The sequence below is a fragment of the Mytilus galloprovincialis genome, chromosome 3 (genome assembly GCF_965363235.1).
Source record: "Mytilus galloprovincialis chromosome 3, xbMytGall1.hap1.1, whole genome shotgun sequence".
Lineage (NCBI taxonomy): Eukaryota > Metazoa > Mollusca > Bivalvia > Mytilida > Mytilidae > Mytilus > Mytilus galloprovincialis.
In genome coordinates, this window is record NC_134840.1 from 22,779,590 (window position 1) to 22,801,991 (window position 22,402).

A 22,402-nucleotide genomic window follows, 5' to 3' on the forward strand; every position below is an offset into this window, starting at 1 on the left:
AAGCATTTGCTATAAATGTCTTGCCAGCAGGGATTTCAAATTGTTACATCTTACAATCAACAGACGATCCATAAACATGTCATAATCCTAATCACGCATTTATTATGAAAGGGATTAATGAGTAGATTTCCTCAAGAAAATAACTAGTACTTGGGAATAATCGTAGGTTAGTTCAGTGACTTGTTCAAATGAAATGGCCAAACAGGGAAATTAGTTGTCAAATGAAAATTAAATTCATTAATCAGAGGAATGATTTCTTGTTTGATCTTCGAGTACTATGATTATCAAATCTATTTTTACCGAATATACCATCTTTTGTTTTAAGATTAGGTCTTAAATTATAAAAACCTGAACAAATTAACATATATTTTATACTAATAATCAAAGCATCAAACAATAATTTAAAATCATACAGTTTTACTAAAAGGATTTCGTGAATTAATAAACACTCATTAAAACACATGTTGTCAAAAGATCGAAAGAAATTATAAAATATGAAACAAATTGGTAATACATACAACAATGGGAATACAAAGTAAGTTCCGTGAATAATATAAAACAGTCACAATTATTGACGAATTTAAAGTGTTTAACATTTCATAGTCACACGACTTGACAATATAAAAATTCTATAAAGCAAAAAGGGTTGAAAACAATTTCATCGTGAAGACATCTTCAGAATAAGTAAACAAATACGAAAAGTAAAGTTAAAGAGAAAATAAAACCATGACATAAAAAAGCAAATCTATAAAGTTAAAGCACTTATAATATAAGGACAAATTAGCTTTAAAGTTTTAAATCATGTTTTGTTACATAGGATGTTATCTTTATTAGAAGTTAAGAGTATATTCGGCAATGCATACGGAACACAAAACATTGTGTTTCACTATGATGTGAACTTATGAGTATTTTGTAGACAAAACGCGCGTCTTGCGTAAATATAAAATTTTAATCCTGGAATCTTTGATGAGTTTAGTATTAATTCATATTATAAAATATAGAATTTTAATTTTGTTAGGCATATTTTATAATTTCTTTACTAGACAGATTTAAAATATTGACTTTTATTTTAGGTGTAGAAAATGGATTAAAATTGAGACTGAACGTAGAACAGTATGAATATATGCCGGGACCTCATGATGCTGCCGGTATTAAGATTCTTATACATGATAGATTGGAAATACCAAGAGTGTATGCCCTTGGTCAAGCCGTGTCCACAGGTTCCAATGTTTTTGCAGGTGTGCAATTGCTGAAGGTAAAGATATATTTAAAGTCGATAACTTAACCACGACTTGCTTGCTCTTCATCCTCTAAATATGCTTTTATCTAGCTTTTTATTACTTGTTTATCTTTTTTAAAGTAAGAAAAATCTCTATTTGATTTGTCTGTGCATATAATTGTAGCAATATGTTACAATATACAAATGTTGTTAGTTTATTTTCGATGTGTAAGTTTGACTGTCCTCCTGGTATCTTCGTCCCTCTTAACTATAACTAGCAAACAGGCAGATTAAACCATCTAAAAAGATTGAGCTGTTTATCTAGTAATTCTGTGTGAAATGATTGATTACTAGTAGTTGATTGTTGATTTCTAAACGTCCAGTGACAACTCTTTCTCGCAAGTGAAATATAAAAAATGTAGAAAAAAAGTATATAAGGCAAAACATTCGTACGTTTTGATTTTCACTTTGTCCTTGCCAAAATCCCTGTCTCTTTCTTCCGTTTTTGTCAAGAGCACGGCGGTTGCAATATGAGTTGCTTACTCTCTCAGATCCTTAATGTGAAGTGAAGTTTGTTTTGATCAATTTTTGGTTTTGATTATTTTTGTACGCAATGATGTCTTGTAACTTGTTTTCTATTGACTATTTTTTCCCTCAATGCATTTTGATTGTCCCTAATAAAGTATTTTTTACTTTTAACTTTTCTAGCAAATAAATATGTTATTATTTTATTTGCGCAAATAGATCGAAACAAGCAAGTTTTATCTTCGACAAAAAAAAACCGTTTAGTATAATAGGAACTTTATTTTCTGTTTACACGTAAAGGATTGGTATGTTGACAAGAGTTTGATTTTGTTCTTGTGCTGTTTGATTATCTATAATACGGGATTGGTAACTCTTTGATGTTAAGTTAAAAGTAATAATACGTCATCAATATGTTTTATCACCTTCATCATGCATGTCATTTAACAATATAATTGTCAACCTAGCACATACTACCGAGATGAGTGTATCAGATATCTAAAGCTAAGTTATCAATATATATCTATTACCTATGAAACACGCATGACAAAACAAAGTTAATTGAGTAATAATGTTTTTTTTCTATTCCAACATCTTGACTTATTCTCCTTTTCTGATCTATATATTCCTTATAATTCACTTCAGCATCGGGTGTGTTACCATGTATGTATATATAGATCTGCTGCTTCATTTTGTTTGCTTACACCTTAATAGACTTTCAAATTTCAATGTTAATGCTCGTTTGCAAGTCAGGAATATGACAGTTGTCGTCCATTCGTTTAATGTATTTGTCATTTGATTTTGCCATGTGATTAGGGACTTTCCTTTCTAAATTTTCCTCGGAGTTCAATATTTTTGTGATTTTACTTTTTGCATGTGTTGTCCACTTTGTTTGTGTTGACATTATTTTTTCATGGAAAGATTAAATGAACATTTACTTGTATTGAAATAAGCACTCTAGAATTTTCCCTGTGAAGGGCCACACAGAAATGACAAAAAAAGCCCTTAATAGTAATCTAACTTTCTTTGTGATAGATTGTTACATACGTATATTAAGATGATTGGTTCATAAGTTACATCTATCAGAATATGAATATGAAGCGAATGAACAACTATACCTTTGTAACATTAAATATAAGGAGAGAATACTTCTGAAAAGAGATTTAAATTTTAATTCTGAAAGATAATGACAGGAATCATTTTTGTAATAAAATGAAAATACAGCCTGATCTAAATTAATATTGATATTTCAATGGAAATTCTTGTACTTACTGTTTTTAATTTATAGTTAACCTTTTTATTTTTATTTAAAGTTATTTTATAAAGACATGTTTAAGGCACCTGAATGTTTATTAAATTCGAGTTATACAGATATACAGTCAGTGGATCCGTGAGGGAATGTTACAATTTCTGTATCATGAAGAAAAATGTTTCGACGTATTTTCAAAAGCAGTAACCAATAGTGTATTCTATTGCCCGGGTAAATTCGATGTTTTTCTTTGCATCGATCTGATGAATTAATCTTTTTTCGACTGATTTTTATAGACGTTAAAAGGTTAAAAGACGAATTAGGCGCTTATATTTTTTTTTAACTGAGCTGCATTATTTGCGTGACTCTCTCAATTCAGGAGTTGTAGTTCAGTTTGTGTCGTTAGTTTATGGCTGTCATATTTCATTTTCGTTATTTCGTTTTGTTTTGTTTTACATTTGTCTGTTACCTTTTTTAATTAAATAGTCTATTTGTTTTCATGTCGGTCCTTTTATGGCATAATACGGGGTATGGATTTTTCTCATTGTTGAAGGCCGTACTGTTGCCGACGTCCACTTCATTTGAAATTTGTTTGATATTTGTCTCATTGGAAATAATACCACTAATCTTTGTTTGTATATACTGTTTGTTTTCTATTATATATCGGTCGTCAGTCATTTATTATAATTTGTTTACTATCAATTTCTTTAAAGAAAATGTGATGGTATTGTCATTAGAGTTCGAACGAAGTCTATGTAAGAAATGTAACCTAGGAATAATACAAAGGATATATATCTGTGTTAATGTTTATATTTTATACAGTTCTTTTTTTTGAATTTTCCTCGGAGCTCAGTATTTTTGTGATTTTACTTTTTGTAACCGAAGTTAAAGTGTCACATTACTATCATTGCCGATATGACCTTAATATTTATACAGCAGAAAATGCATATTGATAATGTCGAATATAAAACCATTGTGTTGTTATAGAAATACATATTGACATTGGTTTCATGGTCCGTTGTTTTACACAAAAACAAATTAATTGCATGCTTGAAATCTTTGTTCTGTTTTTTTCTCCAGGCTCTCAATTATACAAATAGAAATCAATTAATAGAGAAAATATTTCGTTCCATTCGTCATTGAAGATTTCAAAAATATAATATGATTTTATATGTGTGATAGATTTTAACATGCTTTGAGAATGCTATAAAAACTGAAAATGTGTTTTAGATTTGTGGAAAAAATAAATGAATAAAAAATCTAAGATAGTAACATCAAAGTATACGAAGTATAATTATGCTAAAAAGATGAGTATTGTACAGATCATAAGATGTCACATAATAGTTATCAAAGGTACCAGGATTATAATTTATTACGCCAGACGCGCGGTTCGTCTACATAAGACTCATCAGTGACGCACATATCAAAATATGTATAAAGCCAAACAAATAGAAAGTTGAAGAGCATTGAGGATCATAAATTCCAAAAAGATGGCAAAGGTACATGTAATCTATGCCTGGGACGAAAATATCCTTAGTTTTTCGAAAAATTCAAAGTTTTGTAAACAGGAAATCTATAAAAATTACCACATTATTGATATTCATGTCAACACCAAAGTTTTGACCACTGGGCCGGTGATACCCTTGGGGACGAAACGTCCACCAGCAGTGGCATCGACCCAGTGGTGTAAATAGTTATTAAAGGTACCAGGATTATAATTTAGTACGCCAGACGCGCGTTTCGTCTACATAAGACTCATTAGTGACGCTCATATCAAAATATGTATATAGCCAAACAAATAGAAAGTTGAAGAGCATTGAGGATCCAAAATTCCAAGACATAAGACGTAAAATGTATTACTTCTAGTACAATAGTACATATAAGTTTCAGTTAGACAGAATAATATTAATATAATCATGTTTAAGGCAGATGTTTGAATGTAACATCTTACTTATCAATCGGTACTGCAGATGTAATATAAACAATATTTCACATAATTTGACTTTTGTTTTAGTATTGTTTCTTAACTTTAACTTTTGAATAGTAATATATTATTTCAATTGTTATATTGCTAAATGCGATAAGTCTTTTTGTCTGATTTTTAGCATGGCTTTTTTTAATTGTATAACATCGATATCGCCACTGAATAGTCTATGTGCTGACCAGTCTATGTTATCATGATCAGATTGCAGTAAAACTCCCGCACACAAGAAAGGGTACAATAAACATGAGAGACATGTTTGATAATTTCAATGTTACACAATGTATTGTATGCATTGATTTGTTTTTATAGATATTTATATTTTCTTGATGTTGTCTCATTCCTGAAAATTAAGGTAATAAGTTTAATTGCAGATTTTAAGTTAATCTTCCGATATTAATATTTAATTTCATTTTAAGGTGAAGCTTTTTATAATTTTCCATACAACTATGGCAGAAACTTTCGGTTTGAGGTAGTTTTTGCTTTCTTGGTGATGACTAAAAACGCACAAACTTATCCCTTGAGCGAAAAGTGAGTACACATAAAAACGTATTGGACCTGTTGCAAACAGCACTTATTGCGATGATTATTTTTTAGAAAAAAGCTGTATCATATAGATATACATTTTCTATACTATCGAATGAATTGAGTACACTATTTAGGAGTGATATGACTTGTCTAAATGCCATTTTGTATTTCCTTGTTGACGTATCTGTTTCTTTTTTAATGAATTTAGATTTAAAAACAGTGTTGACTATTGTACCTTTTTTGACATTCTTATCTATTATGTATGTTTGCCTTGGCTACACTTTTTTGTCAATATAAAGGAGTTCAATTTGAATGTTAAACACGTGAGAGTTTTAGGTGGCAATAAAACCAGGTTTAATCAACTTTGTTTTTACTTAACGGTATGTCAAAAAGATGACATTTGTTTTCCATTCGTTTGATGTGTTTGATTTTTTGATTATGCAAACCGATAAGGGACTTTCCGATTTGAATTTTCCTTTGAGTTCGTTGTATTTGTTATTTGATTTTTTATCAACATGTCATAAGAGCAGTGACGAACAAATGATGTGCAGTACCATAATAGGATAAATAATAGGAATTTGAAATTGACCAACTAACTAAATATTAAATAAAGAAAAAAACGAATATAGTTTTAAGATGTATACAGTAAAAGACTATCTTATTACCAGTAATACATCAATAAATAGTGTCCTTAATGCCATTCGTGGAACAGACTATTGTTTATAAATTGTATGTGGTCAATAACAAGCTTTACTAGAAAAAACCCCATCTACGCCTGAAACGATCAAATATACCCAATATTTATGTATTCGAAGGCAACACATTTATGAGGTCATTTTTCTTTCATTTGTTGTTTAGAGATAGTAATTCAAAATAACCCTGATCAAATACATAGTTATTTATATGATTATAAATCTTACAGTATATTTTGATGAACAGAGCAATATCAGAATTAATGAATATAAGACATTTTGTCCCCTTCACGCAAACATCACATTAACACCTATGAAATAGGAATAATCAATCGAAATTGAAAAACATTCAATCACACAGAACTGACGTTTATTAGGAAAACTCTTTGTTAGAACTGTTGAAAGTAAACAAAAAAGTATACATATATACAATAATGTTTTACCCAGCAATGTCATTCTCGACACTTGAGTAATTGATACTTGATTAAATTTGATGTTGACCTCTAGATGTCTTTTATTCTATTTTGTTGGTAGAATTGGCGTATTAAATATATAACATCTTCATGAATTATTCATATTCTTTATGAAAAAATTAAATGCTGGGTAGTGATCACAAATAGAATTCACGTTACCTCTTTCTTATTTTCAATAAAACAGTTATACTAATGGAATAAATGTCAGTGTAAAACTGAAGGAAAGTTATGGACATATGATGAAATGAATTAGCTACATATTTCTTTTGGCAGAACCTGTTTAATATATTCCCACTTAATTCGCCTGTTGGGACATATAATCAATAATCATAAACTCTTTTACTGAAGTGTCAAACTAACTTTGTTAATTCTGAACTTTAAAATCGATGAAAAATTGGATATTTGTAAATCAAATTGCTTTTTTTTCAAAGTATTGGTCTTGATACCTCTAAGATGCCTTTTCCAAAAAATAAATGTTTTAACGATGTGAATTGTACGACAAACCAGGCAAATTGTGATTGTTTTCATGCATCTAAAATTGCATTGATTCTATTACTTTTATAAGTTTTTTGTTTACCCAACTTAAGGTCCGAAAAAGTAAAAAAAGGAACGGAAAATACTAAGGAAACATTCAAAACTCATACTTTGAGATAAACTGGAAGCGTCATGTCAAAAACGAAAGAAAAGAATTAAACCAAACAAGTTGACAAAACTCTACATATAACACTAAACAGTGAGCAACACGAACTCAAACATAAAACTATGGATTGTTTTATGTGCTCCAAAAGAGTATGAAGAACCGGCTCTAATCGTAGAGCTATAAAAATTCACGAAGCACACATGTATCTCTTGCTTTTAACTTTTATTCAAACTGATAATATTGGTGGTGCTTATTTGACAAAGTAATTGATTAACTGATACAGATACAATTTTCTATTGGCTGCATGATTGATAACCCCATTTCGTTGTATATTCTTGTGAAACAATCACATTCTAGAGTATTGACTCTACCAATGCTATCCGCGCTTCAAACAAAATGTGAAAGTTACTTTCTTCCATTTCGAATGCATTTTACAACATGTATTCACTTCTATAATTAACCCCAAGGAAATCTAATATACGGTTCCTTTGAATGTTGCGATTTATCTCCACTTTTAGATGAGTCAAACAAGAATTTTCTAATTAAATTAAAGAAACCTATCTGATATAAGAATTTTTTTTAGAACAGAACCATCTGAACACTTACACATAACACAGTTTCAAAATCATATGATCAAAGTTAAGTGATTTAACTGCATTTTAAATTCAACCTCTGCGTTAAAAGCATATTAGATTCTTTAATATGATTAAGTAATACTGTTTTCGACGAACTTTATGTCTAGAATGTACTTGCATTTTTTTCAAATTTAATCTTTGACAAATTCTTTCCTTGTATGAAATTTATTTTGAAACCGTTTCAAATAGTTTTAAGCACGTTTGATATTTTTATTGAAAATTTTAAACTAATTTAACAGTAGTCAAAGATAATTATAACGAAATTTGTCATACAAGTTTTTATTACATGTCTGCATCGTGTTCACTTCATTTGATATTACCTTATTTTTATATTTATGAATAAGACGACAGAGCAATCCAATTATTTTCAGTTAAATTTAAACCGGTTTCAGATATATAACAGGAGAAATAGTTTTACCGGTTGTTCGATGTCAGGTTACTTTGCCGTCTGCTAAGTATACACGAATTTGAAGTAAACATGGTAAATGTTGTTTCGGAACTCCTTAAATGTGTGTCGCTATTTGGGGAAAAGAAACCATGATTCAGTGAACAAGAATGTAAATCCATAACAATTTTGTTTATATGTTTATATATAACGCGCGACACATAAACAACCGAACGAAAGTGGGGAGCTAGTGCGGAGAACTAACTTTAAACTAAGGATTTTCTTACCCGAGGAGTAAATTACCTTAGCCGTATTTGGCACAACTTTGGGTCCTCAATGCTCTTCAACTTTGTATTTATTTGGCTTTTTAACTATTTTGATCTTAGCGTCACTGATGAGTCTTATGTAGACGAAACGCGCGTCTGGCGTATAAAATTATAATCATGGTACCTTTGATAACTATTTACACTACTGGGTCGATGCCACTGCTGGTGGACGTTTCGTCCCCGAGGGTATCACCAGCCCAGTAGTCAGCACTTCGGTGTTGACATGAATATCAATTATATGGTCATTTTTATAAATTTTCTGTTTACAAAGCTTTTGAATTTTTCGAAAAACTAAGGATGTTCTTACCCCAGGAGTAGATTATCTTAGCCGTATTTGGGAATCACCAGCCCAGTAGTCAGCACTTCGGTGTTGACATGAATATCAATTATATGGTCATTTTTATAAATTTTCTGTTTACAAAACTTTTGAATTTTTCGAAAAACTAAGGATTTTCTTACCCCAGGAGTAGATTATCTTAGCCGTATTTGGGAATTTTGGGTCCTCAATGCTCTTCAACTTTGTATTTGTTTGGCTTTTTAACTATTTTGATCTGAGCGTCACTGATGAGTCTTATGTAGACGAAACGCGCGTCTGGCGCATAAAATTATAAGCCTTGTACTTTTGATAACTATTTAATAAGATTGTATACACAAAAACTTTGGATTTTAGAGGTTCATTCTTTTAAAAGTCCTGATGGTCCTTGTGGGACATTTCCCGTTGTCTTTAATGTCACGCTTTTTGCGGAAACAATTAAAATGTTTAATTCGTTAACATGGCGATACTTTGAATTTGAAATGTTTGAATTTAACCCTATGCAATACATCCGATTTTGACTATGAGAAATTTTGACAAGAACTTTTGCTGGCTATTTATACTATAAATCGAAAAAAACTCCTTATCAGGAAGATCCTGCATAAAGACAATTTATTTTCATGTGTGCAGTTACAAAACATACTGAAACACCAAATTGAAGCCCCATTAATGTCCACTTAAAGCAGAAATCCAATATATAAAATTTCCTTTACACCTTTTTTCCAGGTTATAAAAGGCATAAAAGGCGTTTCTTCCACCCAATTTTACCTTTGTGCTTTAACATATAAAAGTTAACTTTTGCAAATAGCGGTGTTTTGAACAACCGTATGAGCTAGCATGGTTGGCCTTTTGATGCTTATGAATGTTTAAACTTACATGACTTCATTAAATAGAACTTACATGACTCCATTAAATAGGTCCTGCCTCTTTTACAAAAACTGTCCAAAACAGATTTATGAAAACTGACTGAAAGTTTTACGGTCACTACTGCGAGTTGGTCGTCGAATATTGTGTTGTTGTCTCTAAACACTGGATACATGATTTTCAGGTATTACATCTTCAGATAACAATATAGTCTGGTAGCTTTACCGACTGTGAAAATCTTTACTGAGCGTGAAAAACATATGTTGGTTGATGCATGCTTACAATGGAGATGGATCCGGTCTCACATTTTGGAGTTCAAGCGATTCTCTTAGTTTTTGAAATGCCTCTTCCAAAATCAATGTACGATATTTGATTATCGGTAAACTATTGTCGCCTTAACAATAACGTGATTGTAAAGTTAGCATTTCATATTTTGTTTTCTCACAAAAGGAGTATAACTTAATGTAATGTTTAATAATTATTACATGATGTTTTGGATTTTGTATTTTCTAAACATACAACATATTTTGTAGAGCTTTTGATGAGTGAATATTCATTTCTATTCTAAACTTGTTTATCAAGCTATGACATTATATGACAAATTTTACTGTCGACAAAAATATTACGGACGATAAGCTTTTGAATGGTATAAGATATAACGCTATGTTAGCTGGTCTCATTACTGTTTTCCTAGTTGTGCGTTAATAAAAAATGTTGAATCGTAACAATTTGCATTATATTTTTGTTTTTTAACTTTATGTAATTTGAGAAAATAACATTTTGTTTTACAATAGATGACAGATGAAAGATATTTTCAATGATTTAAATTGCTGTTTGCATTTCGATCTAAATCTGCAACAGGTTACAACAGTATTTTTAATACGGAAAAAGCTTCCTGTACTATTCTACGAATTATTGTATTGCGATAATCAATTATTTTAAATGCTTTTGTTTTTACATCGTTAAAGTAGTTAATATTGATATGTTTTAGAGTGCATTGCATCGCGTAAAGCATTCCCATTTTCTCTAAATTAGTTTTTGAATTATTAACGTTCCATAAGCAGATAAGTTATCTCTGTCTGCAATCTAAGATAACTCAAATTGTATAATAAACCAGAATCGTTTTGCACAGATGACGAAATATGTGTTACACTAACTATCCAAGAATCCTTTTTCCCGAATAATTATTAGATTTTCATCGGATTTTTACGCAATCAAGCTACACAACGGGTGCAACGTGTTGGGCAGGATTTGTGTACCTTTACCGAGCACCAAAGATTTTGTGTTTTGTGTTTTGTGTACTGTTGTTTGTCTATTTTTAAAATGTTTAAGTATCATTATTATTATTATTATTATTATACAGTATTCATAACAGCGCAATTAATAATATTAAAATTACCCTAAGCGCTTTACGACATATATCTATTCACTTATACAAGTATTAAAAATAAAATATGAAAGCCCATGTTATATAAGCCTAATATCGCCAGGTTTATTTCGCATTATGGGTTTGGTTGTCCCTTTGCTATCTTCGCTTACGATTTTGAATATTTACTCTTACTAATTTAGTAGCATATTCCGGATGGGATTTTAAACAACTAGATACAAATGATTGCATTTATAACTCAAAATTTACTATACAAGTGGCAGCACAGTATAGAAATACTATCTGTACAAAAAAGTTTTGATATTTTTAAACCTTATTACTTTTAATCAAACTAGAACACACCCGCGATATCGCGGGGAAATAGAGCGTATGTAAACTGTAAAAAAAAATATGCTGACTGGAGAATTTCAGGAGAGGTATCAAAATTCAGAGGTACTTAGGGACTGGGCACATTTTTTTGCCCTCCTCCTATTTTCCAAATACCGATTTTTATACCTTCTGTTTTTCTGTACTCTATGAACATGCATATATACTTTAATTACTCAATACAGAGAATTTCAGGAGAGGTATCAAAAGTCAAAGGTACTTATATATATATATATATATATATATATATAGGTAACACATGCCCACCGAAAGCTCTTTTTTTGAGAGCCCAGGTGGTCGTGTGGTCTAGCGGGACGGCTGCAGTGCAGGCGATTTGGTGTCACGATATCACAGTAGCATGGGTTCGAATCCCGGCGAGGGAAGAACCAAAAATTTGCGAAAGCAAATTTACATATCTAACATTGTTGGGTTGATGTTTAGACGAGTTGTATATACATTATGTACACAGCCATGTATCACCATCATTGATGGCGATCCGATGGATACATCTGTTGTAGGGTTGTCACTGACTCAGACGTACTTATGAATATAATTATTTTCTGTGACTGTATCTTACATTAATTTGTAGGATCCTTTACTATAGATAATTTAGCTGATCTGTAACAATAACATCTTCATGCCTTATATATCATGTACTGTAGTACGCCGCTAGATTAAAACTGACGTGGAAAGGTAACACATGCCCACCGAAAGCTCTTTTTTTGAGAGCCCAGGTGGTCGTGTGGTCTAGCGGGACGGCTGCAGTGCAGGCGATTTGGTGTCACGATATCACAGTAGCATGGGTTCGAATCCCGGCGAGGGAAGAACCAAAAATTTGCGAAAGCAAATTTACAGATCTAACATTGTTGGGTTGATGTTTAGACGAGTTGTATATACATTATGTACACAGCCATGTATCACCATCATTGATGGCGATCCGATGGATACATCTGTTGTAGGGTTGTCACTGACTCAGACGTACTTATGAATATAATTATTTTCTGTGACTGTATCTTACATTAATTTGTAGGATCCTTTACTATAGATAATTTAGCTGATCTGTAACAATAACATCGTCATGCCTTATATATCATGTACTGTAGTACGCCGCTAGATTAAAACTGACGTGGAAAGGTAACACATGCCCACCGAAAGCTCTTTTTTTGAGAGCCCAGGTGGTCGTGTGGTCTAGCGGGACGGCTGCAGTGCAGGCGATTTGGTGTCACGATATCACAGTAGCATGGGTTCGAATCCCGGCGAGGGAAGAACCAAAAATTTGCGAAAGCAAATTTACAGATCTAACATTGTTGGGTTGATGTTTAGACGAGTTGTATATACATTATGTACACAGCCATGTATCACCATCATTGATGGCGATCCGATGGATACATCTGTTGTAGGGTTGTCACTGACTCAGACGTACTTATGAATATAATTATTTTCTGTGACTGTATCTTACATTAATTTGTAGGATCCTTTACTATAGATAATTTAGCTGATCTGTAACAATAACATTTTCATGCCTTATATATCATGTACTGTAGTACGCCGCTAGATTAAAACTGACGTGGAAAGGTAACACATGCCCACCGAAGGCTCTTTTTTTGAGAGCCCAGGTGGTCGTGTGGTCTAGCGGGACGGCTGCAGTGCAGGCGATTTGGTGTCACGATATCACAGTAGCATGGGTTCGAATCCCGGCGAGGGAAGAACCAAAAATTTGCGAAAGCAAATTTACAGATCTAACATTGTTGGGTTGATGTTTAGACGAGTTGTATATACATTATGTACACGGCCATGTATCACTATCATTGATGGCGATCCGATGGATACATCTGTTGTAGGGTTGTCACTGACTCAGACGTACTTATGAATATAATTATTTTCTGTGACTGTATCTTACATTGATTTGTAGGATCCTTTACTATAGATAAATTTGCTGATCTGTAACAATAACATCTTCATGCCTTATATATCATGTACTGTAGTACGCCGCTAGATTAAAACTGACGTGGAAAGGTAACACATGCCCACCGAAAGCTCTTTTTTTGAGAGCCCAGGTGGTCGTGTGGTCTAGCGGGACGGCTGCAGTGCAGGCGATTTGGTGTCACGATATCACAGTAGCATGGGTTCGAATCCCGGCGAGGGAAGAACCAAAAATTTGCGAAAGCAAATTTACAGATCTAACATTGTTGGGTTGATGTTCAGACGAGTTATATATATATATATATATATATATATATATATATATATATATATATATACATCAGTGAACGCCATGAATAGTAAAGAGTCCCCCCCCAAGATAACCATTGGAATTGATAGTAAATTATAACAAATACAGTAATTCATAGTAAATGTATGTAAGTATATAGAAATATATCCGCAGTGACCGCCGTTGATAGTAAACCATAGGCGGATCCCAGGGGGAGGGGGGGGGCTGGGGGGCCTTACCCCCTTTCGTTGGAAAAAAATTGTTGACTATATGGGGAAGCATGAGAGTAACGCCCCCCCCCCTTTTAGGTCAGTCAACGCCCCCCTCCCTTATGAAAAGTTCTGGATCCGCCACTGTAAACTAATTGATAGTAAATAGCAAATATTATTCATTTTCGTTTTCCTCCCAAAATAACCCAAACTGAAACACGTTAAGCAAGGATGACACATGCTAGTACTCAAAATGATAGCAGAAAGCAAATTCATATACTTTATTTCATAGTCTTTGTATGTTCGAAGTACAGAAAAACACAAACCGGAAGTCTAATCTGACTTAAAGTTTTGTCCAATGACGGGAAAATATCCGGACGCATTCTTTTTCGTTTTTTATCCCAAATAACCCAAACTTAATGATCATAAGAATGGATGACAAATGCGACGACTATACATGTTACCTATAGGACACAGAGGCATGATGATTAATTTATTGTGAAAGGAGGAGAAGCGACACCAAAAATGAGGTCTTCTCGTTTAATAGTATAGATGACGGGTAATTCATTTTAAAAGGGAGAAAAAAAATATTTCGTTCAGTTGCGTATTGAATAAGTAGAAAATACGTTTTTCATACTAAACGGTCACTGAAATCGTCAACAATAATAACACGCCGAACTTTTTAACAAACAACCTAATCGTCACGCCTGGACGTCTTTTGTTTTTAACCTACACTACTTTTCATACCTTTTGCAACCATTTGTGTCGACCTATTGCAATGGAACAGACTTTGTTTAAGTTTGAAAAACAAAAGAAAATTTGCTTTCACATTTATTCTTACGTTCAGCCATTAAGATGATGTCCTTTTTGTTAATGTTGATTGGAGCACATCTAAACTTAAAATCATATGAAACGAGTGACTGGTGAAAAATAATGTTTATCCAATTCTTTAACCAATGCATGTATAAATCAGAAACTTAGTCTTCTGTGCACGATTTTGTCATTTTTTTATGCAAATATATCGTATAATCGTCAATTTATTTTCTCTCTGTCTGTTATGATTAAACAAATATGGCAGCTCATTAAATGCCGTGTTTTGACTCCGAAGTTTACCGATTGTCACCTTATAGTAAACAATCAACAAATAAGCATGGGTATTGAGCACTTGTTTAAGATGTACAATCAGATACTACTTTATTTAAGTGACAGACCCGTTCGTATTGCGATCACCGGATTTTTACGAGTAGGGTCACGCTAAGGTGACTTTGCATACGGAACATATGTCGGCGAATTGCTTCCTGGAAGCAAGTAATTGAAAAAAAGTAACTTCTTCTAAATTTGGAAAAATTCTAAAATTTTCTTCAGAAAAAAGAATATGTACATAAGTTTAATAATGTAAACTATCCATTTTGTTATAAAAAACATATGCATCATGTTTTTTAATTTGAGGTTTCATTTGACTTTAAATGTTTTAAATTGACAATCAAGGCGGGTGATATTTCAAAGATACGACACAATATATGTTAGATGGTAACATTCAAGTTCTTCGTAGGGTTTTTACGGCAGTGCGTGCATATTGTCTATACCTCAATTGCATCTATAACTCAAGAATGGTTGAGTTGCATGTCTCCTTTGGAAGTTTTGTCACTTTGATCTGATTAACCGTTATATAATATTTGAGTCACAGATGACTGACCACGAATAAATGACACTTGTCCCAACAATAATCCTGTCACTTCTTCCTTAAATGTTTACTTGACCGAATACGACTTGTCTGTATATTTTTTTACAAGCAATAAAAACACATTTGTCCCAACCGAGTTCTTCTTTGCTTTTAATTTGGTGGGGCTCGTGTTTTTCACTCCTTAGTTTTCGTTGTATTGTTTTGTCTGTGTGTAATTGACTTTCATTTTTGACATTCCTTTTATTATACTTTTACGTTTAGCGTTTCAAAATAATTAGTCATGTTTATCAAATTTTATCTGATATTAATTATGTAACGTTCCACTCATCTTTGTTCAAATCAAGTCTTTCTTATCGAATTAAGGACCGATATAGCGTTATCTTAAATAAGTTTTAAGCATGGATTTCTCTGAATATCTTTAAACATACCGGGGCTGTATTCAAGCGAATGACTTGGTAAATTCATTTACAGAAGAGTCTTCTGTGGTTTAACTATCTGTTTATAAACGGAAATTGTGAGTATGTATAATATATGTATTCATATTTTGGTTATAGGTTGTAAATCTACCCTCCCCACATGGTTTATGCAGTAGCAGAGAACTGGATTATATTGACAGATACTCACAAGGAGCTTGTAAACTAGACTGTCTGTCACATACAGCTGCCCAAATGTGTGGATGTAGACATATTTATATGCCATCAAAAGACGGTTTGTTTTAGCATTTTAGTGCATTCAATCATTATGATATCAAAGAAAAGGGAACATTTGTTTCTCATACATTAACATGTCAGAAAATGAACCATATCATTTGAATTTAATTAATTCATTTCAAATATGGTTTGACATTTGATACGGATTCAGTAAACATGCACTTTGAGGCCATGTTTATGGTAGGGTAAAACCAAAGGTGCTTAAATATGCATTTATGCTATTGTTCACTGACCAAGGCAAGGTTTTGTGACATTGTTTCTGTTTGCTATGCGTACATTCTTTTGTATACTGTTTTTTATCCAAAGTTTTTAACAAATCTCAATTATTTCCTTCCGTTGTACGTGGGCTCGTCGTAAACTTTTGTGGTGTTTTCTTTTCTCTAATCGCAAGGCTCACAAAATAAAACTCGACTACAGTCATTGTCTAAATGTCGGATATATCATCAATTAAAAATCTAGTCGCCATAACATCAAAAAAGAAACAGGTAAATAAACTCATCATTGATACCAGGATGGCTTAATATATGTGTTATTATGTAAATTCATGCTCACTCCTTTGAATTCTTATTTCCTCTGTTGCTATTTGCATATGCCTCATTTAATGTCAATCAAGTCAACCACTGTGACAGTAGTCATATATAGTAAAACATTTTTTTTGTACCTGTTTCAATGAAGTATACTACAAATCTGCTTTCAGTGTCAAATAGTTTTTGATAATTTACCTTATAGTAAGAAGCCCAAGCTATTATTGAAACCGACAGTTTCCTGATCTTACTATAAAATCATAAAAAAGATAGAAAAAAAAGAAATTTAATTGTTTATTATCCTTAGTAAAACTAAAAACTACTGTCACAGAATGTGTAGATGAAAGAAAACCATTCAAATGAATAAATAACTCTTATAAAAAAATTATTTCACTTGTCAGGTACAGATTTTAGCTGAATGATCGATTGGACAATTATTAAATAACGTTTCAATATTATTTCGAAATTGAACATTATTTAGACTATTATGTGCATCAGAAGTGGTATAAAACTCAAACACTAAAAATGAAATGTTGAAGAAAATTATATTTGTTTTAGGTTACCCTCCAGTTTGTACGATCAAGCAGTACTACGGCTGTTTAAAACAGATATTGGGTATGTGATAAAATGAAGTATATGTATTACTGGTAAATCATTAAACCAGGGATATCGTTACCATAAATTACCTAAAACCTTCACAAACTATTTCCATAGATATAAAGATTTTGTTTTGAAGTTTGGTAGTACCTGTAGAAAACTCATTTCAAACGGGATAGCGCATCCTCATTTTACAGAAACGTTGTTAACCGTGCCTGGACATTTATATTTAGAAATGATCCTGGTATACTCATCCCTCCTTTAAATAAACTTATGTTAAAAAGGTTTCCAATTTAAAACAGTTTAATAATAATATTGCATATTGTGTTCATTGGTATAAATATTGATTTTGTTATCAGTAAATTAAAAGCAAACTAAATATTACTAGTATGTTATATACATATACACATTCATGGATCTACAATCTGTCGATACCTGTATCTTGGCATTGCGCAAGGTGATGTTTTTCTCTGACTGTTTATGACGTCTTTACACTAAATTTATTGGATGTGTATGGATTAGTAATTTAGTCTTAGATGCATATTTTTTTTATTAGTTGTTATAGGCTTTGAACTAGCTGTCAGTTATCTGCGAGTACTCTCAGATCTGTCCCGAGGGTCCTTTTTTTGTTGGGATGTACAAGTACCCGGTCACGTCCACTTGTATTTTTGTCCATCTAATGAGTTCAGTCTTTTTCAACTGATTTTTATAGTTCGTTCTTATGTTGTACTGTTATACCACTGTCCCAGGTTAGGGGAGGGTTGGGATCCCGCTAACAGATTTAACCCCGCCACATTATGTATATATGTGCCTGTCCCAAGTCAGGAGCCTGTAATTCAGTGGTTGTCGTTTGTTTATGTCTTACATATTTGTTTTTCGTTCATTTTTTCTGAGATAAATAAGGCCGTTCGTTTCCTCGTTTGAATTGTTTTACATTGTCATTTCGGGGCTTTTTATAGCTGACTATGCGGAATTTGTTTTGTTCATTGTTGAAGGCCGTACGGTGACCTATAGTTGTTAGTTTCTGTGTCATGTGGGTCTCTTGTGGATAGGTGTTTCATTGGCAATCATACGACATCTTTTTTTTTATAGCGTGGCAAAACATTAAAATATAAGAAGTATTAATTTTTATTAATTTTTTTTCACATTGCAACGGAGCATTATCATTTACGTGGCGGACATCCTCAAAGCAATAAGTTAACTTGTTGAAAACTTTATTCTTAATTATCAGAAGGCTTTTTCTCAAAACTATATAAAACAGACGTTAACTTATAATGATTGTGGCCAAATTTAGTTTAATATTGAATTCCATTCTGTGGTTCTCTAACAGAAAACATCTGTATGCATTTCCCATAGGGTCCTATGTTAAACTAAGTCCCCCGCTGTTGGCCATCTTGGATGACGGATCGACTACAAAGTAACAACACTTGGTCAGCATCTCATAAGAAACATTCATGCTATGTTTAGTTTCATTCCGTTCAGAGTTTCTCTAAAAGAAGACATTTGTATGCATTTTCTATAGGGTCCTAAGTTAAACTAAGTCCCCCGGTGATGGCCTACTTGGGTGATGAATCGGCTACAAAGTAACAACACATGGTCAGCATCTCATAAGAAATATTCATGCTATTTTTGGTTTCATTCCATTCAGTTTTTCTCTAAAAGAAGACATTTGTATGTATTTCCCAATGGGTCCTGTGTTAAACTAAGTCCCCCGCTGGCAGTCATCTTGGATGATGGATCGACTACAAAGTAACAACACTTGGTCAGCATCTCAATAGAAACATTCATGTAATGTTGGGTTTCATTCCAGTCAGTGGTTTTCTAGAAAGAGGCATTTGTATGTATTTCCCATAATGTCCTATGTTAAATGTAGCCGCCGCTGCTGGCCATCTTGGATAATGGATTGTCTACAAAGTAATAACACTTGGTGAGCACCTAAAAAGAAACATTCATGTTGTGTTTGGTTTAATTTTATTCAGTGGTTCTCTATAAGAAGACATTTGTATGTATTTTACATAATAACAAGACCCCAGTGCAAACTATAAAAGGCCCCCGACATGACAAATGTAATAATTCAAACAACAACAAAAACAAGAAAAATAAAACAGTATTATACCGTTGTTCAAAAGTTCGAAAGTCCTCCGATCATCACAGTATATTATAATTAAATAGTAGTTTATGTATTACTGAGAAATCACTGAAAATTACTTATAATTTCTCACCAAGAGCAAATCCATAATTCATTTGGCTTTCAAGCATGATACACATATTTGCATTGACATATTTATTGTTATAGATTTGAGATAAAATATAAGTAGTAATATGGTTCTTGATTCAGTTTATTTCACCGTTTTGTATTCCGATTAAGATAGTCCATTCATCCAAACAAGTATGTAAATAGTAAACACAATGGCAATGTAATGATTTTCTATTTTAATATATTATAATGGTTAATCTAAACAAACAATTAACACTATTGACTTTCTTGTTGTTTAATTGTTCATTAGATAATGAATACATAGTGCATTCATGATGATACTTTGGTGACATAGTTAGATATTTCAAGTACTAAAAACCAGGAATAGTATAACTTGAGTTTGTATGTACTTAAAATGTACTGCATTTAAATCTAAAAAGTCAAAAGTTGTCTTTATTTGGTTGTATACTACCGGTTATTTTTTTTTATTGCAAATGAGACAAACATGCTAAAAATCTCCGATGATGAGATAAATTTAGAGATGAAGTAAATTGTTTGATTGTCATTCCAGCTATGTCTCTCCAACCAAAGATTAGTTATCTGCATCGCTTTACTTCATATACAAAGATACAAAAGATAAGACGACATTCAAACTCATAGATCGAATATAAACTTACAACGTTATGGCTAAAAAAGGCAAAGACAAACAGACAAACAATATTACACATGACACAACATATAAAACTAAAGAATAAGCATCACGCACCCCACCATATACCAAGGCGATCTCAGGTGTTACGGACGGGTAAGCATATGCTGCTTCACATGTGCCATCCGTCGTGTTGCTTTTGTGTTGTAAAGTACCTTTCGATATTTAGAAGCTTTCATCTGTCTGTATTAACTAGGATAAAAAAATACTATTTAGCGTCTGATCTTTTTTTTACCGAATGTGCCCTATTTTTGATTTTGATACTATGACTAAGTGCGGATGTTCATGGCGGCTGTTGCATGCATAGCAGGAGACACTATGTTGGTGTGTCTTATTTCTTTCATTTTTTTTTTGAGTTTAATGAATAAACTCATCATAGATACAAGGACTACATTTTGTATATACGCCAGACGCGCGTTTCGTGTACAAATAAAGGCAACAGTAGTATACTGCTGTTCAAACTCATAAATCCATGGACAAAAAACAAAATCGGGGTAACAAACTAAGACTGACGGAAACGCATAAATATAAGAGGAGAACAACGACACAACACTACAATGTAACTAACACACACAGAAACGGACCAAGCATCAGACAAAATCCCACGAGAATAACAAATATAACATTAAAACCAAATACATGAATTTGGGATAGACAAGTACCGTGACACGTCTTATCGCAATGTCAATTTACACTCAAAAATAAGAGAAAACAAACGACGCAACGTTAAATTGTAACACACACAGAAACGAACTATAATATAACAATGGCCATATTCCTGACTTGGTACAGGACATTTTTAAAGAAAAAAATGGTGGGTTGAACCTGGTTATGTGGCATGCCAAACCTCGCACTTTAATGGCAATGTTAAATATTACATAGAAATAACAACATAATATTACAGGACTACAATACAAAAGAATAGGGAAACGTATTAGACAAAGAAACACATGATTAATGAATAACAAAAAGCATCAGGTTTAAAATTTAAAAACAAAAGACTCATCAGTTAAAAAGGCCAAATAAAATACCAAGTTGAAGAGCATTGAGGACCAAAATTCATAAAAGTTTTGCCAAATCCAGCTAAGGTAATATACCCCAGCATGTGTATGTTGCCTTTGGTGATTTTTTTTGGTGAATTTTCCTCGGAGTTCAGTATTTTTGTGATTTTACTTTTTAATTGATTTAACAGATTTTAACATTGATAAATTATTGTATGCATAGCCATCAGTTACCATAGTTCATGACAATTTGGCGGTATTTCATTACGCCGTATGAATAGGATCTTATATTAAACGATATGAAATCTTCAGAAGACGTGTAAGCAATGATTCGCTTACATTACATGTACCATTCATTGAATTTTTTACTGCAGTTTGTTATTGACATATAGCAACATTGTAATATGCTCGAAAATGACATCAACGACACGACTATGTGTTGTGAAGCACAGTTGAATATAGTCTTACCTTTCCGTCTACTATCCCTGTTTAGCCGAGTTTGTAAAGTTTAAACTGTTGATTGCCCTATGAATATGTTATAGGGTGTCATATGACGTCTTGTATCACAGCTGGAAAATGTTTTTCATTTTGAAAATATACTGATCAGCTAGAGGTGCTACATGTATATACAATTTTCGTGTAGAAAACTCAACGGTTTTAATTTTTAGTTGGATGTTTTGCAATTACATTCACAATAAAAATTTTAGATATTCATGAACTAATAAATAATAATGTTTTGTTGATGTGATTAAGTTATGTATTTCCAAAAAAACGTTAATGTCTAATTGTTCGTTTCTATGTTTATTGCATTGCCGTTTGTTTTGTGTTGCACTTTAGTGTTCTGGTTGTTTTCCTCTTATGGTTGATTTTTGTATGAAATCCGAATTTGTTTTTTTTCAATCGATTCATGACTTTTGAATAGTTGTGTAGCACTATTGCCTTTATTTACACTAATAACGCAGAGTTTTATACCTGTCGC

General features: G+C 32.4%; 1 pseudogene; it reads left to right on the forward strand.

Annotated features, from left to right (window-relative positions):
• LOC143066233 (uncharacterized) overlaps positions 1-22,402 on the forward strand; it is a 44,073-nt pseudogene that overhangs the window by 16,151 nt on the left and 5,520 nt on the right.